Raw genomic sequence first — 6,000 nt, 5'->3', positions numbered from 1 at the left:
CTGCTCTCACAGAGGAGCCAACAGTGCAATGGCTTAAGGAACCTGGATGCGGATTTCTTTGGCAGGTCCTGGTCCAGGCGGGGCCACAGCCAGGTCTGGGTCTCAGTTGGGTGTAGAGAGCACGCACAGCGGACTGAGAAGTGGCCACCCTCAGTTCCACTTGTGTGTGGCCAGTCACAACATGAGGCACGGAAGATTTAGTGGTGATTGAGCAATTCAAGGTCCCTGCTTCTATTCTCTTGGGAGATAAAAGACAGAACTCACTTAGGAGTGGGATGTGTACTCCTGTCACTCATCTCCATCCTCCTTGAGAGCGATTTCTTACCTGTGTTCTACACCCTTATTTGCATGAGCAAACGGAGGCCCAGAGAGGTTAGGCGGCCTGACAAAGGTCACACAGCTAGGTGGTGGCCAAGCCAGGATTTAGCTTCAAGTTCTGCCTCTGCAGCGAGATCAGCCCCTCAGGTAGGATATGAGGACCTTGACTAATCCTCCACCATAGGGACAGTTCTTAAGATTGGTATCTGGCCCTCCTCCCTCTCTCCTCCCCTCCCTTCCAAATATGACATTCTAGTCTTTCCGGGATGTTTATATTTAGTCTTGCTAACATCTTGGATAGTGGAAATATCTGTTTCCTTGGTTGATTGATTCATAAGGTGGGTTTGGATAGTTTATCTTCATTGTTCTCAGTCATTTCAGAACCACTTAATCTATTGTTCAGCAAAGGAATCTAATTTTCCCCCCAAAGTGCATTTCTCAGTCTCATTCAGAATCTTTGGCAGAATGAGGGCATTCGCAGGTCTCCCAGCCACGGGAGCTTTAGGCCCATCTTGGCATCCAGAAACTCACTGCCAGGCCCTCCTGCGTTTGCCCTGCCATCCGCCTGGTCCCCTGACCTCCCTCGTCCCACGCTGGAGGAGCCCACGGCAGCCTCATCAGGCAGCAGTGACAGTGACAGCCACAGCCTTGCCCATGCACCCACCAAACAGCCTTCCCTGGGAATTAAACTCACTTGGCTTCTCCTCAGAGATTAACCAGCTGTTCCCTGGTCTTATTTTCTCATAAATTGCTGAAGTCCGATGGCCATGTTTTTGGTTTGGGACCTTCCTTATCGTCTTCTTGAAAACCTCATTAAAATCCTCCGCCCACCAACCGTGGGAGAGGAGTCCCGCTTCCCTGCCTCACTGGGCGGCATCCTCCGTGAACGAGGAAGTGGGGTCCTTGGGCCTGTGCCACACCGGAGAGAGGAGATGAAGGACACAGTGTCTCTCCTCACATTCCTCCCAGTCTGGTAGGAGACACAGGAGTTAGCTCCAAGTTCTGCCTGGGCAGCAAGCGGAGCCCCTCAGGTAAGATTCGAGAAGCTCGACTAATCCTCTACCATATTTAGGCAGTTTTCAAGGTGAGTATCTGGCCCTCTTCCCTTCCTCCCTCCCTCCCTCCCGCCTCCCTCCCATAACCATGTGAGCCTGTAGCTGGACTCTTACTAATCCATCTGTCTGTACTCTTGTGCTCATACCATGGGTGTGTCCAAGACCCCATTATCTTTCTCTCTGTACCTTTATAATAAGTCTTTAAATCAGGTAGTGTTCATCTCCCAACTTTTTTTCTTCTTTTTCAAAATTGATTTTGCTGTTCTAGAGCCTTTGTATTTCCATATAAATTTTAAAGCCAGTTTGTACACAAAAGCCTGCCAGGGTTTTGCGCATTCTGACAACTTAGGCGAGCGCCATCCCTGGTTGTGGCTAACCTCTGAAGCAAGCGTCGGTCCTTTGGTAACCGGATCCGTTTTCAGTTAGGCCGAGTGTTGAGAAGCCTATGATTCTTCCCCTTCTGATCCTCCGATGCAGTGAAACGAAGCATCACCCTGGAGTGGACCCAAGGCTCCAGGGCTGTCATTTCGTCCCGAGAGGAAAGCAGCTTCGTCCTTCAGGTGAGCTGTCTGCGTCCGCCACGGAGAGGTCAACCCTCACAACTCGGACCCACATGGAGCTGTTCCAGACAGTCCCAAACAGCCATCCTTCCCTCCTCTGTCTACAGCCAAGTTTATCTGGTTGAGGGAAAGTGGCCTCATCACAGCCCAAGGACAGCACAGGGCCCAGGAGCAGAGTGTTCTGGGAAGGGGTTGCGGAGAGGCCCAGAAAAGGCCAGGGCAGAGGCACCGTCTTCTGGAAGCATTGTGGCCATGTGGGGGGGGGGGGGGGGGGGGATTCCCGTGGACTCTCAGAGCAGGGGCCAGGATGACCACACAGCCAGCTCCCAGGGCTGCCCCAGAGAGCCCGCATCCCAGCAGCAGCATTGCCGTCTGCTCCTCATACTGTGAACTGTGAGCCGGCTCTAAACACACCATTCATTTTCCCTTTTAGCACAGAAGGGTCTCTCAGCTCCGACTACCAGCAAGTCCGAACACTCCCCAAACCACAGCCCTGGGGTGAGATGCAGGGCTGGCCAACGGCTGGGAGGAAAAACCACCACCCACTGCCTGGAAACCACCGGGTCCACAGGAGGCTGGGTCGCCTCGCTCACAGAGGCCGGGAAACGGCACTTTAAATATATATATAAAATTGGTTTTAGCGAGAGAGGAAGAGGGAGGGAAACAGGGAAACATCCATGTGAGAGAGAAACATCGATGGGTTGCCTCCTGCACGCCCCCTGAGGGGGATCGAGTCTGAAGCCCCAGGCATGTGCACTGACCAGGAATCCAACCGGTAACTACACTGAGTGGCCAGGTTATTATGACCCCCCCCATCAGTACTTCTTTGGGCCACCTTTTGCCTTCAATACTGCGGCGATTCTTCTTGGCATTGACGCAACATTGATGCGAGGAATCTGACACCATGCCTGATGAATAGCACTGTCCAGTTTTGTGAGATTTGATGGTTGTGGAACCAGCTGCCTGATGGCTCTTTTAACTTCGTCCCACAAATGCTCAATTGAATTATGGGGGCCACCTAAGCAAGGTCAAGTCTCCCTCATGTTCTTGAAACCACTCCTGCACAATACAAGCACCGTGGAATGGCGCATTGTCTTGTTGGAAGAAGCCATCTCCATTGGGATCCGCCATCAACATGATAGGATGAACTTGATCAGCAGCAATACTTAGGTATGTTGTGCTATTCAGATGTTGTTCCACACGAATTAAAGGGCCCAAATCATGCCAGGAAAACATGCCCCAAACCATAACTCTGCCCCCACCAGCTTGAAGGATTGTACTCATGCTTGCAGGGTGCATGCTTTCATGCTGTTTCCATGAAATTCTCACTCTGCCATCTGCATGATGCAACTGGAAACGTGATTCATCGGACCACATGACTTTTTCCCAAAGCTCGGCTGTCCAATCCTTGTGTTCCTGTGCGAATTGGAGACGTTTATCTTGGTAACTGCAGACAGCAAAGGTGTTCGAACAGGCCTTCGGCTTCCATATCCCATACGATGCAGTGTACGGCTAATGTGCCTACAAACGTCAGGTGGTCATAATAATCTGGCCACTCAGTGTATATGGTGCATGTGACAATGCCCAACCGACTGAGCCACACCGGCCAGGGCGAAACAGCATTAAAAAAAAAAATATAATATATATATATATTGTTATTGCTTTCAGAGGAGAAGGGACACATGGCCCAGGGAATGAGCTCCTTTCCCCACAATCGATGACTTCAGGGAAGACGAAGATGGGGTCCCCCCCCCCAAAGAAAGCCTTTGTGTGAAGGAGGGTCCCTCTACTAAATAAACAGAAAAGCAGGATTGCACCCCGGAGCCTTTGGTGGAGGTGGGTGTTACCGGTTATAACCGGGACAGCAGAGGTTGAACTCCTGGTAAGTTTGGGAATTGCCAGCTGGGATGTTACCCCAGACACGTGTGTCTCCCCGCAAGGAGCAGCCAGGCTCCCGGCTGGAATGTCAAGCGCTTGCTCCAATTGTCCCCGGAGGCCTGGTCACTGGCATGCTGGGCACTTGGTCACTGGCCTGACCGGGTCCTCGTGGTTTGCTGGACCATCGGGGGCTGAGAGCCTTGATTACAACCAACACGGAGACGATCCGGCGAAATGCAGTTGCAAAGGTGGACCCACCCCCCACCCGCTCCCAGGGCCCCCGCGGTGGGGGGAGGATGCAGGGAGGGGTGCTGGCTGGCTTCCCCACACTCCTTTTTTGTATCAGCTGAAGGCTCCCCCGAACATTCATAGCTTCACACCAAGCCTGGGGCCCACGAGGATCCGAGTCTCCCATGACCAGACCAGCATACAAATGGGGTTTTGGATTTAAAGATCGGGTTCGATGGCACATGACGGGAGGGGCGCTCGAAGGAGAAAAACCCCTTTTCAAAGCGCCTTCAGTCTGCAAGCGAAAATTCAAGTCCCTAACAAGGCTCTGTCTGTTTTCAGTCCCCACCCCCTACTCCCAGGCCTTTGCCCCCCAAAAAAGGAAAAAGGGAAGCTTTAAATCAAGTCGCCCTAAATCCTCTTTTATCCTTGAGATAATCGGGTGCTTGTGTCTCTGCGATTCTGGAGCTCCAGGTGCCCTCATCTCCCGCCACAGGCCACAGAGGTGACCTCAAACATCTCCCTGCCCCCCAAAGACTCACACACACCTGGAAGGAGAAAGCCGGAGGACCCTCCAGTATGTAAGTAACCTGGGTCATCAGGGAAAGGAGGAAGACCCAGGGGCACACGGAAGCGCCCTCACACATTGAAACCTGGTTGTGACCAGCGCCCAGTTCCCGCCCTCAAGCCCCCGGTGAGATGGGCTTCTTAGCCAAAGCCGAGTCAGCCCAACACCGGCCGAGTCCACATCACTCCGGGGAAATGTGACGTCAGAGCCATCATTTCGCCCCAACTGATCCATCCTCACTTCATGAGCAGTGACTAAATGTTCTCGCTGGAAGGAAATTCTCCCGATAACCCCTGTAAGCGCTGATCCGCATGGTACAATAGGGAAATTGAGCCTCAGAGAAGTTGAGTAACTCGCCCAAGGTCACACAGCAGGAAGTGGGGAGCCAGGATCAGGTTACCTGTGGCAGAGGCCGGGCTTCTAACATTCACTCCCAGTGCTATTCACACAGGTGCCTGCAGCTGGTGTGTCCTGGGGCTCAGTTTGGTTCCATTCTTTGTCTGGGTTAGCATGGAGCCACCTCCTCTAGCCCCCTCCCAGCATGCCCGAGCCTTCCCTTCCTTCCCCTGAAACCGCTGCCCTCCACCTGTCCCTCCACCTGTCCCTCCTGGACGGCATGCCCCTTAGTACCGCTCACTAGACATGCCTGCGGGAGGCCTGTGGGTGCACCCAGGCAGCCCGGCTTTCCTTCCCCCCTCCCTCCCCACCTCCCCACGCTTTCAGTGTGCTTTGCCAGTTTTTCTACTCACCAGCGCGATGACCCGGAGACAGTGGGGGTCTGCATTGGCCACCCCCAGGAGTTCCCCTAAGTTCCAGCCTCTTCCCCCGACGACAGGGTCGACAGGGTCGCGGTCGCATCCTCAGGCTCCTGAGCCACGGCCTCCCGCCGCTCTCCCCAGACCCGCCTCTGTCTAAGGAACTCTGTGGGGGACTTTGAACGAGTGGTCCCTGGATTGGCTTACATTGGCGACCTGTCCAATCGGCCTGACAGACAGTGAAGGCGGCCGTCCCGTGCCCTCGGCCTCAGGAGCGCTCACTTCTTGCTGCTGATTGGCTGAGACCGGCAGCCACTGAGAGCACGTGGCAACCGGCAGCCAATCCTTTCTCCAGACTCCTTTTCTCCTTTCAGGCTTCCTGCGTTTTTAATGTGAATAAAGGACAGTCCTGAATTCAGTATCAATATTCTCTACAGTTCATATTTGGGGGGCGGGAGGGGTCTTGAGAGGGAAGGGGAAGAGGCCACAGAGCCCACACTCGAATTTACACAGCAGCCCCAGCCTGCGAGGGTGAGGATCTCTATCCCCAGCCTCCGAGAGGGGGTGGGGGGCACGTTACAAAACACCCCAGCACCCTGGGAGCTGGCCGGGATGGGCCCAGGGTGCTGGTGAGGGTG

Source organism: Eptesicus fuscus, chromosome 22 (assembly GCF_027574615.1).
Source record: "Eptesicus fuscus isolate TK198812 chromosome 22, DD_ASM_mEF_20220401, whole genome shotgun sequence".
In the NCBI taxonomy this organism is placed as follows: Eukaryota; Metazoa; Chordata; class Mammalia; order Chiroptera; family Vespertilionidae; genus Eptesicus; species Eptesicus fuscus.
Note: the sequence above shows the minus strand (reverse complement) of the source record.